The sequence below is a fragment of the Chiloscyllium plagiosum genome, unplaced genomic scaffold, assembly GCF_037043375.1.
Source record: "Chiloscyllium plagiosum isolate Xiang-an unplaced genomic scaffold, Cpla_swu_hap1 HiC_scaffold_122, whole genome shotgun sequence".
In the NCBI taxonomy this organism is placed as follows: domain Eukaryota; kingdom Metazoa; phylum Chordata; class Chondrichthyes; order Orectolobiformes; family Hemiscylliidae; genus Chiloscyllium; species Chiloscyllium plagiosum.
In genome coordinates, this window is record NW_028270261.1 from 98,097 (window position 1) to 118,117 (window position 20,021).

Below are 20,021 nucleotides of genomic sequence, written 5' to 3' on the forward strand. Positions count from 1 at the left end.
GGTCTCTTTTATATCTTTCACCTCCAACCCTAAACCTATGCCCTCTAGTTCTGGACTCCCCGACCCCAGGAAAAAGACTTTGTCTATTAATCCTATCCATGCCCCTCATAATTTTGTAAACCTCACGAAGGTCACCCCTCAGCCTCCGACGCAGCAGTGAAAATAGCCCCAGCCTGATCAGCCTCTCCCTGCAGCTCAGATCCTCCAACCCTCGTAACATCCTTGTAAATCTATTCTGAAATCTATTCACAACATCTTTCCGATAGGAAGGTGAACAAAATTGCACGCAATATTCCAACATTGGCTTAAACAATGCCCTGTACAGCCGCTAACATGACCTCCCAACACCTGTACTCAGGACTCTGACCAATAAAGGAAAGCAGACCAGACGCCTTGTTCACTATTCTACCTACCTGCGACTCCACTTTCAAGGAGCTACGAACCTGCATTCGAAGGTCTCCTTGTTCAGCAACACTCCCAAGGATCTTACCATTAATGGCATAAGTCCTTCTAAGGTTTGCTTTCCCAAAATACAGCACCTCGCATTTATCTCAATTAAATTCCTGCTGCCACTTCTCAGCCAATTGATCCATCTGGTACAGATCCTGTTGTAATCTGAGGTAACCCTCAGTAACTCAGCTGGCGATGAATGCACTGGACCAATACAACAACGTTTTTATTTTCTCGATCCATTGCTATGTTTATTAATCTCTCTGCACATGAAAATGGATTCTTCTGATTCACTTGAATGGATTAAATTCCCTCCAGTGCGCCCCCCTTCGTCCCTACCAGTCCACACTGACTCTCTGAAGATTAATACACCCAGACTCATTTCCCTGTGAGTAATGTACCAAACACTATGGGCAATTTACAACGGCAAATTCACCTGACGAACATATGTTTGGACTGTGGAAAGAAACCCACGCAGACAGGGGGAGAATGTGCAAACATCACACAGACAGTGGCCCGACGTTGGAAGCAAACTTGGGACCATGGTGATGCGAGGCAGCAGTGCTAGTTGCTGAGCCACAATCAGCTCTCATCAACGCGTGTAATTCAACTGGATTTCCCAGCATCCTATTCCGTTCTGAACCAAGAGAGGGGGACAGCGAATACTGGGGTCAGGCTGCGGACAGGGCAAGCCAAATACTGGTGTTTAAGGTTGGAACCATTCATTTCATAAGATGTATTAAGCACGGGAGGTAAATGTGTAGTCGTGTCCGAGTGGGAAAGGTGATGGGTTAGATATCCATTGGGAATCCCCACGCAGTTTCGAATTCTGCCGACTACGTTTTCAATGATTTCCGAAAGGACGATTTCGAGCTCAAACTTGAAAAAAGAACAATCTCAACAAACCATGCCAGTTGTTCGATTTGATTTTGTAACCTCGAGTTCTTAATCAGAACTGTGCCACGATCAAAACCTTGACCGTTTCTCTTCCCACGGATACTGCTGGACGCATCGAGTTTCTGCAGTATCGTCTGAATGTACTGTGCAAAAGTGCAACTTTACATTCGATTCCGTTAATCACAGTCCTCTATGTACTGACCCTGGACGGTGGCAAGTTTTCTTCCTTTTCGTCAAAGCGCCCATCCCCACCGCTCCCTCCCACACCATTATAAACATCCTCAGGAAATCTCTGGTTCACCTTCTTCGCTCCAACGTGAAACTTACCAGCCTCTGGACTCTCTCCTCATAAAGGCAATTCTCACCCCCGGACATGGTGCAAGACAGAGGATAGTGAAGAGATTTTGGAGAAATATTGACATTTGAGAGCGGAACAATGTTAAGGAGGCAAAACATGGAAACCAGTTTCCAGCTTTGTGGATCTTCAGAAACTTTTTGCGAAGTGGCATCGGAGGGGAATGAGCAAGGGTGAACTGTCGGACTGAGCAGAAACTGTCAAGACAGCTTCCCCCTCTTTAAGGGGACGGGACATTAACTCTGATGTTGTCGGGACATGAACTGATCTGAGACATTGAAAGATTTCTCGTTTTTGTATATGAGGACTCCAGGATATTGAAAAAGCTCGGGCCAGACAAACACTGAGAGTCTGGAACCCAGACTGTCCTGGTTGTGTGAGAGACTTCCCAGTGACATGGGTATGCCTGCAGTGAGTGGGATCAGACTGTTCCTATGTCTCCATAATGAGCGTCCCAGGCTTTATTTTGAAAAAAATACATCTGATAGAGGACAGTTGTCATTCTGGGAAGGGCAGACTGAAGTTGAGATTCAGTAACCGCCTACTTTGGAGGATCGTGTGATGTGCTGGATTGCACTGTCAGCGCATGAAAGATAGCTGATTCAAGAGCCCCCCGGGCGACTGAGATTGCTGCCCTTAATGCATCTGTTTGCTTTGCTGCACTGTTTCAATTTCTAATGAGATCAAAAGATATTCTCCAAATTGAAAACACTATCGTGTGACTAACCACAATGACATTTCCGCATTGCTGTCAAGATTAATGTCAAGAACTGTGACTTGTGGGAATCTGAAACCAAAAAGAAACTGCTGCAGAAACGAGCCAATTTGGTAGTACCTGTGGGAGAAAACACAGCACTGACGACGTTCTGAAACATTGCCTATTAATGTCCCTCTAGAAATGCTGCTAGACCTGCTGAGGTTTTCTTGCAAGTTCTGTTTTTATTTTGACTAAATGCCCATTCCATCCATCAGGATGATGCAGCCAGCCTCACCATGCACCGAAATTTTAAATGTTTGGAAGCTGTGAAATGATTGGATTCAAACAAACCCAATAATGATTTACTCTTCCTCATCTCCACAAGGTAAGAGACATGGGAAGTGAATTGCACAGTGTCGTCCTGTCGTCCTGGATGAGTGGTTAAGGCAATAGAATTGAAATTCATATGGCTTTCACCATGCAGCCTCGAATCCTACTGATGGTGATGGAGAAATGCCAATAATTGCGAAGGGAAATTACTCCCTGACTTCGACTGGAAGAGTCAGCTTAACAACAAAAATGGGCAAATTGGGCATGGTCGGAATCTGCAACCCACTGCCTGTCAGGGTGCAGCAAGCAGAAATTTCTACAGAAATTTGAGACGCATTGAGGTGTACACTTCTACCACCAACTGCGTTTGAAACTGTGAGCCAACTGTTGGAAAATGAGACGAGAACAGTCAGGGACTTGTGTTCGACTGGTGCAAACTTGTTCAGCTGAAGTGCATTTTCTGTGCTGCAGAAATCTTTGACATGCTGCGGTGAGATGGTCGGAGAAACTGGCGGATGTGAAGCACGTTAAACTGGTCTCATCCTGACATCTCTCCTGCTCTCGGAAATTTATCTGTCTGTCCACCTGTGTGGACGAAAATGAGGATGATTTCCTCAGGGCAATTACCATACAGTGTGACCACGTCAAAGTTCAGTCCTATGATTGTGTCATTTAAAGCACAGGGAGTATCTCATTGAAATTTACCCTGGGAACATCAGAACATGCAAGGTTAAGTGCCTCATGCTGGAAACTGGGACGAGAGTAGATAAATATCCGGTCTCCCGCACTGCAGATAGGCGGAAAGGCCTTTTCCACGCTGAAAGGAATGGAAGAAAGAAGGAAATTGATGTGCAGCTAAAATGATCACAAATGAAAAAATAAAAGGGGATTCATTATGGAAACATACAGCACCATATTCAATTTCCCTGGAAGTCTAGTGGTAAGGATTCAGTACTCTTACTGCTGTGGCAATGGGAGATTTCCTCTGACGGGTTATCCTGTTGACAGCCTTCCCAAAGCAGGGAATGTTGTATGGTGCTGGCAATTGATGGAGTTTTGTCACAAACACGATTCAGACTGGCGTAAAACAAGTAAGTGCGAATCCTGGAAATCTGAATCCAGAACAGGAATTGACAGACAAATTCAGCCGGCCTGACAGCACCCGTGGAGACAAAGAGATTTACTGTTTCATATCGACAGAATCAGGTTACTTGTGCATTTTATTGTTTTAATTCCTGGGTAATTGCCATTTTCAATTCACGAATCAGCATACATATCAGAATCTCTCATTAGCTGACAAACGTCATCTGTAAAATGAAAAATGTCATGTCGGCTGTAATGCTGTTGCTGTTCTCCTAAGTTGGTGAAAGGCTGGCCTTACTCATTACCTTTATCTTGTCCTTTCTGTCCATGAGCAACAACGTTGAATGGAGAGCTTCTGTTTTCAGTGTATACCTTCGTATGCTTATTTATTTGTCTCCCGTTGTCTCTCTGTACCATCTCACTCTCTTCTACATTCTCCCACTCTCTGTCTGTCAATATCCCTCAATTTCTATTCCTACTCTTGGAAAAGTCTGAAATTCGGTGGCTTTCTCCGCCTCCCTCCCAACCCGCCAGCCCCCCACGCCGCCAGAGTGTGTAGAACTGGGCTCACAATCTCCAGGTAATATCTCTGTCACTTAGGTCTGAAGTCAGGTGACATTTCTTCCCTCAAACTATGATCATTTACAATTGTAATTAGAATTCATAACCGACCAGAAGAAAAGCAGTTTCTCTCCAATTATAGGATTTCAATGACGTCATTGCAGTTTGCCTAAAATTAATGAATGGTGACAGCAGACAATGAGAGCTGTCATCTCGAAATGGATGCGTTATTACCACAACATTTCCTGGCAAGTCTGCAGTGTCTCCTGTCTCACTTCATTATTTTAAAAAAAGACTTGCTCTGACAGCGAGAGACTAAAAGTAGAATAGATGGAGAAATCATTGTTGAACAGAGTAAAGAATCTCGGCGTTAGATGAGCAGGATAGAACATTGACTAATGGGTCCACAGCAGGCGGCAGGGCTTGGTATCACCAAATAACAACGGGCTGAGCTCAAACACAAGACGCATGCTGAGCCGTCACTTTCGCGATATTGGATCAACAATACGGCTTTTACAATAAGTTTATGTAATGAACTTTCAATGTACGGAACATTTGAGAGCATTTCACACCATACTCGCCTGGTTATTACCAGATGCTTTAACTGACAAAGCCACATACGGTGTTCTTCAAATCCATATGTGCATTTAATTAACTATTTGATCACAGTAACTCAGACTTCCTTGCAGTAGTAAAGCTGCTCGATGAGAATATATATCAACCTGTGCTTATGCAGGAAAGAACAGTTCACAGCTGGTCTTCCTTCAGTGGAAATGCACCGAAAGAGGAAATCTCTTCTTGCTTTGCTTTCAAACTATTGCCTTCCCCTCTGTAATCTGACAGGATAAAAAGGATGCGTTCATCCTCTCGGGGCCGATAACACGCGTGAATATGCACAGAGGGAATCTCATACCAAAAGATCAGGGTAATTGTGGTGAATTTACCAGGAGTGGTGTGTGAGTCGGTGTTAACAGTGGGTAGTAAGGGCTAACCCATTAGCACTGACATTGCGCCTTGCATCAACAGCATCAAACTCAATTCTTGCCTCACGTCTCCCAGTCATCATTGACTTTCAGTTTATCCGACTCCCCCTTCGAAACTTCTCACTTTTTCCCGAATACTTCCGTGTTTCTACTTCGAAATTGCAGCCGTTTGAAACGAATTTCTGGAGTATGCACGTCAATCTTTGGGATCAGCTGCACTGCCCATCCATAATTACTCCAGAGCTTGCGATAGTAAGTTACTTTACAGAATCGTGGAAGTACTCAGCACAGAGATGCATCCATGATGTCGGTCGGGAGGGAGTTCCGAGAATTATAACAAACGACGTTGAAGGAACAGTGATATAGTTTCAGCTGAGAAAGGCGAGATTCTTAGAGGCGATTTGCGGTGACAGGTGTCTCGTGTATCTGCCGCAATGATCCTTCCAGTTGGATGCAATCAATTATCCTTCTCGTTGGATTGATTCTGGCAGATCCGCGTCTGTGCGCTGTGTGGAAGCAGGAAATAGTTTTCATTCAGATAAACCAAAAGAAGAGAAATAAATCTTTATTTCCTGAATGCGAATTGGATCCAGGTCTGTGCGATTCAAACTCAGACTCTGAAGCAGGGACTCCACTGATGCTGACAATAACCCTTGAACTAACCTGTCCAAACCTTTGTGTCTATTTTCTTTCTCCCCACATTTTGAAGCACCAGTCCTTGCCGTGAGTGGTGAAGGAGCTATCTACACCCTCGCAGAAAAACATTTGGGGCCAGAGACCCGTATATCTGTCCCGCAGCAGGTATTGCTTTGCTCCGAACAGACGGGGTTTGCTGTGTGGGACTGAAACTGTGTTCGATCACACACAGACGCAGTGTATCAGCTGCCAGCAGATGTGGAGAAGTTTGGGGCGGATTCAGACCCATTCTGGGAAATAGACTGGATCAGGAATTCAGGGGAGCTTAGTGTCACAGACAGAAGGCTGGAGAATTGGGTTGGGAACAGAAGATGGGACTGAGTTCCTGGATCAACCAGCTCTCTGTTCTGTGGGCGTTTGAATTCCCCGTTCGACTAGATCACATCTCAGCCACGCGAAAACCTCACTATCCTGCCCCACCCCACCCCTGTTACTGACAATAAACTGTTCATTACGTAAACCCACGTGCACGCAACAGCATCATTTTTCGAGTGAATTGGGAAAAGTTTAGGGAGAGTACCGTTCGGTTTCATTCAGAGCATTCTAAATCAGTTACTTTTGTTTCAGCACTATTTGACATGGAGCAGTCACTCTCAATCCCCCGAGCTTGTGGCCGTTCGCATTCCACGGCTCTGGATATTTTGGTTGGTGCATGGTTGGAATGGAACCTCACGTTTTGAAAGGGACATTGTTTATCGTATATTCGGCTGAACTGATAAACGTGTCTCTGGCACCTCTGGTACAGTGGAAACAATTTTCACTCAGAAACCAACACATGATCAAAAACAGTGGTAACAATGTGTCAACAAAATCTCCAACAGCGAGCGAATGCGCCCTTGTGTGGGGTTGCAACATTGCAAATTGAATGGAGAGTTGTGAAAATATTAACAGATAAAAGTGCCCCTACATGAAACTGCATCTGCCAAGACTTCTCCACTCACTCATACTATCGATACCTGTTTGCAAAATTCCACATCCTTATCACAATATTCTCACCCACCTATTGCGTATCGCAGCATTTCACTCTGCCACTTCCTCCAAGTCATTCGGTCAGATAAAACATTAAATCCGATGACTAACCAGTTTGGATTTCACTAAATATATCTTTCCAACTTGAAAACTGCTCATTAATCTTGATTCGGTGATTTCTGTTAAATAGACAATGGACAGACAATGCTGCTTTATGACCCAACACCGAGAACTCCTATCTTGTGCAACAGACTTTTATATAGCCCCTTATTGATTGCTTGCTAAAATTCAAATGAACTTTACTGAGCATCGGCCTGCACCAAGTCTGCAGGTCATGCTACCAAAGAAATCTGTCAGATTGTCATTGTATGTTTTTCCTTTCAAAAATGATGTTGACTCAGTGTGACTGTAATCTTCTCTTCTAAACTTTCTGCTGTTCTTAATTTGCAATGGTGGTTCACATTTTCGAAATGACAACAAAGACATTCGAGCAGATGGAAGCAATTTAACCCATCAAGTCAGCGACAAGTTTCAATGAGATCACGGCTGATTTGGTTAATCCTCAAATCCCCTGTCGGCCTCATCTCTGTGGCCCTCGTTTCCCGAAGTGACCAAATGTCTATCTTTCTCAGCCTTGCATGTATGCAGCCTTGACAACCCTCTGTTGCAAACAACTTCACAGATTTGCTACCCTCTGAAAGAGAAAATATCCTCCACACCTAAGTCTTACATAATTGGCCCCTTCCACTGTGAGGAGGCCTTCTGGTGCCACATTATCCCAGGTGAATATCAGAGCAGAAAAAACCCTCAAGGTGGGTCTGCACTGTCCAGTGCCAGCTCTGAGAGTTTTCAGCATTGTCTTTTTTTGACTTTTGAATGAACAAACAGACTTTAATCTTCGTCAAAAACACTTCATTGACTGTAATTTCGCTGGCAGTGTGGTGCGCTAGAAAGTCGAGTGCTTGATCACAAATATATCACTCTCAAAATGTTATCTCTGTTTCTCTTTCCACAAGTACAGCTAGATCCGTCGGTTTTCTGCAGTATTCTGTGAATTTACTGTGTATAAGTGCTGCATTTTATTAAATTCCTTCAATCACAGTCCTCTGGACACTGAGCCTGTTCAGTGACAATACTTTCTCCTGCTCGTCAATGTGCCAATCCCAACCGCTCCCTCCCGCATCAAGATAAACAGCTGCAGAACAAAACCTCTCCATCTCCATTAATGATGACCGACTTGACCCTGACATTTTTTACAAACCCACCGACTCCCACAGCTACCTGGATTACACCTCTTCCCACCCTACCTCTTGCAAAAATGCCATCCCGTATTCCCAATTCCTCCGCCTCGGCCGGATCTGCTCCCAGGAGGGCCAGTTCCACCACAGAACACACCAGATGGCCTCCTTCTTTAGAGACCGCAATTTCCCTTCCCACGTGGTTAAAGATGCCCTCCAACGCATCTCGTCCACATCCCGCACCTCCACCCTTAGACCCCACCCCTCCAACCGTAACAAGGACAGAACGCCCCTGGTGCTCACCTTTCACATTACCAACCTTCACATAAACCAAATCATCCGCCGACATTTCTCCCACCTCCAAACAGACCCCACCACCAGGGATATATTTCCCTCCCCACCCCGTTCCGCCGTCCGCAAAGACCGTTCCCTCCATGACTACCTGGTCAGGTCCACGCCCCCATACAACCCACCCTCTCATCCTGGCACTTTCCCCTGCCACCGCAGGAACTGTAAAACCTGCGCCCACACCTCCTCCCTCACCTCTATCCAAGGCCCTAAAGGAGGCTTCCACATGCATCAAAGTTTTACTTGCACATCCACTAATATCATTTATTGTATGCGTTGCTCCCGATGTGGTCTCCTCTACATTTGGGAGACTGAGCGCCTCATAGCAGAGCGCTTTATGGAACATCTCTGGGACACCCGCACCAATCAACCACACCGCCCCGTGGCCCAACATTTCAACTCCCCCTCCCACTCTGCCGAGGACATGGAGGTCCCGGGCCTCCTTCACCGCTGCTCCCTCACCACCAGACGCCTGGAGGAAGAACGCCTCATCTTCCGCCTTGGAACACTTCAACCCCAGGGCATCAATGTGGACTTCAACAGTTTCCTCATTTCCCCTTCCCTCACCTCACTCTAGTTCTAAACTTCCAGCTCCGCACTGTCGCCATGACTTGTCTGGACTTGTCCTACCTGCCTATCTCCTTTTCCACCTATCCACTCCACCCTCTCCTCCCTGACCTATCACCTTCATCCCCTCCCCCACTTACCCATTGTACTCTATGCCACTTTCTCCCCACACCCACCCTCCTCTAGCTTATCTCTCTGCACTTCAGGCTCACTGCCTTTATTCCTGATGAAAGACTTTTGCCCGAAACGTCGATTTCGAAGTTCCTTGGAAGCTGCCTGAACTGCTGTGCTCTTCCTGCACCACTAATCCAGAATCTGTTTCCAGCATCTGCAGTCATTGTTTTTACCATCTTCAGTTAACTGTCTTGGTTGCAAAGAAAACCTCAGGAATCTCTCCAAATGCCAGGACATCTCGACCCTGGACATGGTGCAAAGCAGAGGAGTGTTAAAGAGATTTTAGGAAAATATTTTCAATTGACAGGTGGAAAAAATTTTAAAGAGGCAAACCATTTAACCCAGTTTCCAACATTGTGTATCTTCAGAAACTCTGTGAGAAGAGAAATCCAAGGAGAATGGAGAAGGGTGAACTGCCCAAATGAGCAGAGACAGTCAAGGCAGCTTCCCCTTCTTTAAGAGGACAGACCATTAACTTTGATGTTCTCGGGACATGAACTGATCTAAGACATTGAAATAATTCTCGTTCCTCTACATGTCAAATACATACATCATCTTGAATCCGGGACAATGAAAAAACTCGGGACCACACAAGGGACTAGGAGGCTCGAAGGGAGATGGTCCCAGTTGGAGGAGAGTTGGTGCTCAGTGACATGGGTGTGTCTGTCGTGGATGGGATAAGACTGTTCCCATGCCTCCACAATGAATGTTCCAGACTTTATTTTGGAAAAATAAAACTGGTAAGAGGACACTTCTCGGTCTGGGAAGGACAGACTGAAGTCTGTCACAGCCTGCTTTAGATGTTCGGGCAAGGTTTTAGGTTGGACGTTTCAGCGTATTCGACTATTAAATGAAAGGCTGGTGGTTCAAGATCTCCAAAGGCGACAGCGATCGTTGTTGTTAAAGCATCTGTTTTCTCTGCTGCAGTGTTTCTTGTTTCTAATGGGGGCAGGAAAATGTTCCTCAAAAGGAAAATTTCCGTGTGAAGAAACGCAAAGAACTTTCTGCAATGGTTTAAAGGTTAATGTAATGAACTGTTGCCTCTGGGAATCAGAAACAAAATCAGAAACTGCTGACAAAACTATCTGGTTTGGCAGTACCTGTGGGAGATTATTGAGTTCTGATGAAATTGTAAAATATTGTCCACGATTCTCTCTGCATGGATGCTGCCAGACCTGCTGAGTTTTGTCGTGGAAAAAGTATAGAGAATCACCAGGAGACGTAGAGAGTTCTTCATGAAGTCGGTCTGTTATTTGCAAACGAAAAACCGTGACACCGAGAAAGCAGATTCTCGAATGCTCTCGAACTTCATTGTCCATGGTTTTTTATAATTTTTTGCCATGCTTTGCTTGCTTATCAGCATGTCTAAATATATTAATCAAAGTACCTCACACTCGCTACACAATAAAAGTGTGATCTTAGTTCCCATCATCTCTTTAATTGTTCATTCTACTTAACGTTATTCTCATGTGATGGTTTGATATTTAATGTCAAACTTTCGCAACAATGGTCTTTCATTCCAGACCCTACTTCATAATTTCCCAATGCCATAATTAGTTATTTATCGTCAATAATCTGAATCAGGCTGACTCTATTAAATATTATTTAGATATTTAATGCAATGTCCCAAATATTTATGTTCCCAATCGAGTCATAATGATACTTAACAGGAAGCCTAACTTTATTAACTGTAATCTAATCTCACCGTCGAGACCTTTCAGCGTCAACCTTTCTTTGCTATTTGGTGTAAGAGAATCCCACTATTCTTATCTCATCCTGCATTCTACAGACCCCTTGCAACAGATCGCCAGTGGGGTTCATGCTTTTAGCCTTCCCTTGCTTTCATGCTATAAACCTTCCCTTACTTTCACGCTGTTCATTTTCCATAACAACATTTTGTCATTCTGACCAATGGCAGTCATTCCTGGCACTGGATATACTGACGTTGAAGGGTCAGCGATCAGAGAGGACTGTCCCTGTAGTTCTGCTACCGACTCTCCACCTCCCGCTCTGTTAATAACCTCTCAGTCTCCTGGAAAATGCATTGTTCCCAATTTTGCCGGAGTCCAGACCTTTAACCTTGGCTGAGCAATGATCTGAGAAATATCATTCCCAAACGTCTCATGTCCGAGGTAATAACAATGAATAACGATGTCTATGTATCCTCCTCGAATCTGTGAAAATCATTGTTGCGGACTGTAGGAACATTTATTGACCGAAATTGAGGAGGTTTTGAACCAGATCAAACACCTATGAGTTAAAAAGATGGTCTCAGTCCCTTTTTCTTTTCTCCTGAAGGCAAATGTACGGCAATGCAATTCAATTGGTGAAACTTCCAGGCTTGAACCGAAACATAATTTACTTCGCACTATCGTTGTAACACAAACCAAAAAACAAAGTGTGGACTAACCCAACTCTATTGGAAAACTGAACGAAATGAAACATCATTTAACTACGAAACAGCCAATGTTCGAATATCATAACATTGCATAAACCACACAAATCTGGCCTTCCTGCTACCGGAATGATATTGTGAAACTTGAACGGATGAGGAAAAGTTATAATGTGATGTTTGTAATTCTTAAGCTTCCAAATGGTTTTGAGGTGCGAATGTATTTTAACCTTGAAGAAATTTGACGCATTTGAACCTCCTTCCTGTCCACGATAGAAGCTGTTGAATCTGTTCCGAATTTCTAGCGTCTTCTGTAATTATTTAAGGTTTCTGACGATAGCAATCTCTCACTTTTCCAACAAAACAAAACGAACCTTATGTTGCGAACAATATTCAAATAAGCAATGGGCAGCAGAGAGGAAAGCTTTCGAGCAACGGTGCCCGGATTGTCACGGCAATTAACAGGAACCATCGCCATGAAAACCCGAAAGCAACCTGACAAATCCATTTCGCCACAGAATGCAACGTTGGTGCTCAAGACCTTTCCTTGCAAAACCACAGGAAAAGCCACAACACTGCGATGGCCGGGAATCGAACCCAGATCAACTGCTTGGAAGGCAGCTATGCTCACCACTACACCACCACCGCTCTAGCAGCTCAATTGTCCCTTTTCCCAAACACACACAACAAGGCCATGATAGTCACCAACTGAACTGGGGCTGAAAGCAAAACAAGAAATTGCTTGTAAAACGTCAACAGGTCTGAAAACACCAGATCAGAAGCCTTCAGCTCTTAAGAACAATCACTGGATCCAAAAGGTTCACTCCCCACAAAAACTGACGGACCTGCTGAGTTTCCCAGCAATTTTTGAGCTGTCTCTCAGATCTGCAACATCTGCAGTTCTTTGTCAGATAGAAAACAAACGTTGACCCATTGAAGGGGATATTTGATCAGGTGATAGTCCTTTTCATCCACAGATAAAGATGGGATGGAGCATAGGATCATAAAATTCTTACAGTGTAGAAACAGGCTATTCGGCTCATCAAGCATCCCACCAAGTCTCACCCTCTACGCTATTCCTGTAACCCCGCATTTCTCATGGCTAACCATATAACCAACACTCACCTGGACACTACTGACTATTGAGCGTTGCAACTCCAGCCTAACCTGCGCATCTTTGGACTGTGCGACGAAACTGGAGCACCCGGAGGAAACTCACGCAGACACAGGGAGAATGTGCAAACTCCACCCAGACAGTCTTCAATCAGACAGGGATCTGGGTAATTGGAGAAGTTTCAAGAGGGAGTGCAGACTGGTTTGTGAATGATGGGCCGAAAGCCTGATCTCAGTGCTGTAAAGCCTCTACAGTAACGTGATTCCCTACATCCAGCATTCAACACAGTTTGCATTTTGTTTTAATCCGTCCTGTCATTGACATTATTTTGAGTGAAATGTATAGAGAGAGGTTGTTTGTGCATTCACACAGATCTGCGTTTTGATGGATCAGGAGCAACATACAAAACAACAACTGGCGGAGGGAGAATTGAATTCCCCTTCCGAATCTGCCGAGGACATGCAGGACCTGGAACTTCTCTATCACCACTCACTCACCACCCGCCGCCTTTTGGAAGAACGCCTGATCTTCCTCCTCAGGAACCTCCAACCCCAGGGCATCAATGTGGCCTTTACCATTTGCCTGATTTCCTCCTCCGACCACCTTATCCCAGTTCCATCCTGCCAGCTCGGCACCATCCTCATGGCCTGTCCTACCTGCCAATCTTCCTTCCAACCTATCCGCTCCACCATCCTCTCCAACCAATCACCTTTACCCCCACCTCCATCCATCAATTGCGCTCTCCGCTCCCTTCTCCTCAGCCCCACTCCCTCCCATTTATCTGTCCACGATGGACACTCCCAGCCTCATTCCCGATATCGGTGTTTTGCCTGAAATGTCGACTCATCTGCTCCTCGGATGCTACCTGACCTGCTGTGCTTTTCCTGCATTACTCTAATCTTGACACTGATCTCCAGCATCTGCAGTCCTCACTTTCACCTCGCATGACTGAATTCCTGCCCCTTACAGATCGAATTGGGTCTCGTGTTTTCATCATGAATTTCATTATGTTTAATATATTTTATTTTAAAAATCATCACAGTATATTGATGCACTCATGAGCATGTAATGCATTTGGACAGAACAATGCCTCCTTTCTCTGTGAACAATTAGAATTAAAGGAATCGTTTTGGGGAATGTTTTCTCTCACAGAAACAGGAATAGGGAGTTATAATTCTCTCTGAAATAAACACAGGCCATTCAGAGGAATCTGATAAGGTCATGCAACATCTGCCGAGAGAAGGGAAAGGTTAGCTCATGTGTTATGAGAGAAGGGGAATTCAGCAGAGCGGTAGGAAGTTAGAAAAGTAATAATTACTGAACAATTGGAAGGGGGATAACTCTGAAGAAAGAATGAGAGGTCTATACAGCCTGTTTAAAATGTTCAGTCTGTTCTAGTAGTCAATCCAATCAAAGCTAGACTTAGATTTCATATCCAGTTTCCTGTGCAATCCACATATCCCGTGACTCCCTGAGAAACCAGCAATCTGTGTCTTCCAATCTGAAATGCACTCAATGAGGGTGCATCAACAATCGTCAGGGACAGAGAATATTAAAGACTCAGAGGCCTTAGAGTTAATCGCTCTCTCCTCATCTCATTCCCAAATAAACTGACCCTTACACTGAGGGTGCTGTCAATAATACCAAAAGATCTGTAAATTGTGTAACTTTAACACTGACTTCTCTTCACAGATTCTGTCAGACATGCTAAACTTTTCCGCAACTCCTGAGACTGCGTTATCGTGTTTTAGATGCCCAGACCCACAGGATCAATTTCTCAACATCTACCCTCTGAAGCCTGTTCAGAATTTGATGCATTCAAATGAAATCGTATTTCAATTTTCTCGAATATGGACACAATTTATTCAAAAGCTCAGCATTGGAGCACGTGGGTTTCAAACAGTGACCTTTATTTTGTGGTTCATTAATGTGTTTGGCTCATTGCCCCTGGGTTACCACGTATTATTCAGATATAATTGTTCTGGCGAAGTTGACGATGAGTTGGCGTCTTGAACTGCTGCCATTCATTTTGTCCATATAAACCCATAATAATGTAAGGGAGGGAGGTCGAGGATTTCCAACGAATGGCACTTGTGGAACTGAGACGATTTTCCGAGCCAGGGTGGCGAGTGGCTTGATGTGGCATTGTCAACTGGTGTCCCGTGTATCTGCTGTGCTCAGTGTTCCACGCGATAATGCCGTGGTTCTGGAAGCTGCTCTGTGAGGAACTTTGGGTAATTTCTACAGTGCATCTTGTCAGTGGTATATTCCATTGGTACTGAGTGTGGATGGTGGAGACAGAGAATGTTTGTGACTGTGGTGCTGAGCAAGCTGCAATGCAAGTTAATTCCAACTAATTATGGGGAATATAACTATTTGCCATCATCATCAATCCATTTCACAGCTTGACATCCAGTAATTACACGGATGTGGTGTACAAGTCTGTCAGTTGCTCAAATGAACATGATCTTTTCACTAGATTCACCTTTTCACGGGAATTATGCTGAGAGACCTCACGCGACTGTTCCACTTTCTCATCAACATTTCATCTGTAAAAACTGGGAACGAGCTGATGGGACACAGATGGTGCTGCAGATGGTTAGACACAGCGCAGTGTCAGTTACTGCACACTGAATCTGTTTGGCTTTATGCATGTGTTTCTCTGAATGTGTGTGTATTATCGTGTGTTCCTGTCTTTGTGATTCTCTGTGTGTCTACCCATCTATCTCTGCCTGAGTATCTGTGCTTATGTGAGTGTGTTTGTGTCTCATTGTGTGTATGAGTGTGTGTCTCCATGTTTATGTATCTCTGGGTCTGTACCTCTGTCAGCGGGCTCTCTGTTATTTTCGGGATTGTAACAATTGAAATGAGGTTTAAACCTCAATATATCTGTACCTCTGACTCTTCCTCTTGGGCGTGAAGTGATACATTGCTTTTTGTTATGTTTGAATGTGTGTGTGTGTGTGTGTGTGTGTGTGTGTGTGTGTGTGTGTGTGTGTGTGTGTGTGTGTGTGTGTGTGTGTGTGTGTGTGTGTGTGTGTGTGTGTGTGTGTGTGTGTGTGTGTGTGTGTGTGTGTGTGTGTGTGTTTTGTGCCTGTCTGTGTGTGCGTGTGTGTGTGTTTTGTGCCTGTTTCTGTGTGCGTGTGACAGATGGAAATACATACAAATACACAGACACAATCACATATACAGAGAGATGTGCAGAGGCTCCTACAGACAGAAGCACACATATCGACTTAAAGAGACACACGTGCACATACAGTCACACAGCCATACACACACAAGCGCACAGATGTTGATGGAGACAGCAAAAGTGATACTATTAGGATTTCCTTCATAAAACTAAATGAGAAATTAATAGATTTTTGGATTGTTTGATTTTACAGGAAATTTGTCCATAATTTTGTCTGGACAGCTGCACCTTTAACAAGTTTTTGAACAAAGTAAGAGAAAGGTGGTTTAGTTAGTAGAGTGCGAGGTTAATGTTGAAAGGATGAAAGCAATTTGAATTGATGAACCTGTTTTACCATACCTGCGTTTTCCAGTCTTTTCAAAATGGCCGCTGATGCTTCTGAATTGGATCGACGTACTGTCTTGTTCCAGGATGATGAATTAGGAATTGAGAACCTGGAGGATATTTCTATTAGAATCAATGCCGATAATTGGAAAAGTCCTCTTCCATAGGAAAGGGGACTTTGGGATTGCTGTTAGATCTTCAGCACTTCGAAGACCACCCAACAAAGAATAATGAAATACAAAATTACACAGATTGTAATCCACTGGACTTCTTTAAAAGTTTCAAATTAACAATGCAACATATTTTGATGGTGTCGTTTGTTGTAACCATTTTATTATACACATCACTAGAAAACCGAATGTGAATTCAGATATATTGTCCTAAAATACAAATGGTGAAATACGTAAAAGCTTTAAGAAATGTGAAGGTTGCATAACATTGCAAGAAGGGAGAAATAATAAATAGACTGCACTTTTAAAAAAAAAAAATGGGCTTCATGTATTTTGCAAGTAAATGCGTTTTTGAAATGGAATTTTAGTTTTCTCAGGGCGAATACATGTAAAAACATTTTTTTTTAAAATTGAGTGTAATTGTGGACTAAAATGTGAAAAGAGCGACCTTACAAACAGATCGAAAGTGGAGGATAGCTGCACGGTTTGACAGCAATTTACCTGATAGTGACCCAATTATTAAAATGTGATTGGAGATGAACGGAGTTATACACAGATGCAGCCTTTGTTTGTGACAAGGAGCTTATTGATTATTGGCCACTAGTTCACCACTGACAAAGGCTGTCTGCTACCAGCAACGATGTGATTGGTTCTCAGGCAATTAAACAGCTTGGGACTCTGAACAAGATACAGGGAAGTTTTCAACTGCTCAGGAGCTCTCTGTTCGCGGCAGTGATAGGTGCTTTAATCCTGAAGAAACCTGGTTTATTTTTGTTTCAGCTGTTCCTATGAGCTCTGCCTTTTAATGAGTGTGTTAGAGACTGTTTGTAAGTATTAACCAGTCCTTCTGCATGGTGTAACTCAATGACAGCCTCCAAGATGCACTGCACAAACTTACCAAGGCTCTAAACAAAGTACATTCCAAAGACATGACAACGAAGAATGGAAGGGCAGGGGAAGCAGATGAATGGGAGGGTTATGACTTGGAGCCAGTGATCAAACCTGGTTTAATGAAGAGTAGATGAAGATAAATGAAGAGTAGAGTAGATAACGTCAGGAAGTATGGGATACGGTGAGATTTGGCGATCTGGATTCACAATTGGCTGGCTGACAGAAGGCAGAGAGTGGATGTAAATGGAAAACATTCTGCCTGGAGGACAGTGTTGATTGGGGTCCCGCAGGGCTCTGTTCTTGGGCCTCTGCTCTTTGTAGTTCTTATAAATGACTTGGATGAGGAGATTGAAGATTGGGTTAGTAAGTTTCCAGGTGGCACTAAGGTTGCAGGTATTGTCGACAGTATAAACGGCTACTTCAGGCTGCAGCGTGACATAGATAGATGCAGATCTGGGCTGAGACATGGCAGATGGAGTTCAACCTGGATAAACGCGAAGTAATGCATTTTGGAAGGAGGAACACGAATGCTGAATATAAGATTAAAAACAGGATCCTTGGCAGTGTGGATGAGCAGAGGGATCTGGGTATGCAAGAACATAGATCCCTCAAAGTTGCCACCCAAGTGGATAGGGTTATTAAGAAATCATATGGAGTATTGTCTTTCATTAACGGGGATTGAGGTTAAGAGCTGCGAGGTTTTGCTGCAGCTCTACAAGTCCCTGGTGAAACCACTCTTTGAGTATTGTGCCTAGTTCAGGTTGCCCTACTATAGGAAAATGCAGAGGCTTCGGAGAAAGTACAAAGAAAGTTTACCAGGATGCTGCCTGGACTGGAGGGCTTGCCTTATGAAGAAAGTTGGAATAAGCTCGGACATTTCTCTCTGGAGAGAAGGAGGAAGAGAGGAGACCTGATCGAGGTATAGAAAATAATGTGTGCAATAGATACAATCAATAGGAAGAGACTTTTCCCCCGGACAGGATTGACTGGTATGAGAAGTCATAGTTTGAAGATATTAGGAGGAAGGTATAAAGGAGATGTCAGAGGTAGGTTCTTTACGCAGAGAGTTGTGAATGCATGGAATCAGTTGCCAGCTGTGGTCATGGAAGCAGAGTCATTGGGGACAGTGGTGCGACTCCTGGACATGCACATGGATAGCAGTGAGTTGAGGAGTGCGTAGGTTAAGTTACTATATTTGACATTAGGATTCAATCTCGTGGTACTAAGGGCCTGTTCTGTGTTGTACTTTTCTCTGTTCTATGTTCTATGAGTGCATACACTTGGTATATCTAAACGTAAGATGTCAACCTGGTGAAGCTACGACACAGAAATAGTTGCATGCCAGAAACCATAAGAAGCAACGGATAGACAAGGCTAATTGACTTCATCACTCCCGGATCAGACATAAACTCTGCAGTCCTGCCAGCTCCCATCATAAATTATGCGGGACAATATAATAAATCAATTCTTTCACATGAACGTCGAGGCTAAGGGATACGAAATAGATCCTTTCGAAATTATGACAGGCATGGAAGTAATGGATAATGGAAGTCTTTTACACAGACCACTGGAGACATAGGTTTAAAGTGTTATCGAGCAGACCAGACCCAGATGTATGGTGTGCAGATTGATTTTGCTTGTTTTGTGATAGTCATACATTCTGAGAAACAGTGAAGCATATTGTGTTGCATTCTCTCCAGTACAAATCATACCTTACATAAGGACATCAGTTTAATATAGTTTCACAGCTTTTGAACAGGTGCAGAAAAGGATCAACTCTATATATGACAGGTCCATTAACAAGTTTGATAACAACACGGAAGAAATTGTTCCTGAATCCATTGGTGCGTATTTTCAAATATTTGCATCTTCTGTCCGATGGAAGAGGTTGGGAAACAGCATTGCGGTGGTGGGAGGGGCCTTTGATTGTGTTGGCTGCATTCCTGAAGCAGTGGGAATTCAAGACCGAGTCAATGGAAGGAAATGTGACTTGCGTGATGGATTGTGTTAGGTACACGCATCTCTGCAATTTCTTGCAGTAAGGCCAGAGCAGTTACCATACGAAGCGTCTGGATAGAATGTTTTCTGCAGTGCAATATTAAAATTGATCAGAGTCATTGCCAAAATGCTACATTTTCTTACCCGTCTGAGGTGGTAGATGCATTGATGTGCTTTTTTGGCTGTAGAGTTGACATGGATAGACTGATTGTTTGTGATATTTATTACTCGGAACTTGAAGCCGTCCATCACCTCCAAATCAGCACCAATGACAGAGACCAGTGTGTGTCCTTCAGTCCAATTCCTGAAGTCAATGGCCAGTTCCCTTGTTTTGCTGTCATTGAGGGAAAAATTGTTGTCTTTACACCATGTCACTAAGCTCTATATCCTGTAGGAGAAAGTGAGGACTGCAGATGCTGGAGATCAGAGTTGAAAAATGTGTTGCTGGAAAAGCGCAGCAGGTCAGGCAGTATCCAAGAAGCAGGAGAATCGACGTTTCGGGAATAAGCCCTTTTTCATGAATGAGGAGGGTGTGCCAAGCAGGCTAAGATAAAAGGTAGGGAGAAGGTACTTGGGGGAGTGGTGTTGGGA

General features: G+C 43.9%; 1 non-coding gene across 1 annotated transcript; it reads right to left on the reverse strand.

The window, feature by feature from the left end:
* Positions 1–12,316: 12,316 nt before the first annotated feature.
* Positions 12,317–12,388, reverse strand: trnag-ucc (transfer RNA glycine (anticodon UCC)). Its single transcript has one exon. It is a non-coding gene; the product is annotated as a tRNA-Gly (tRNA).
* Positions 12,389–20,021: the final 7,633 nt, after the last annotated feature.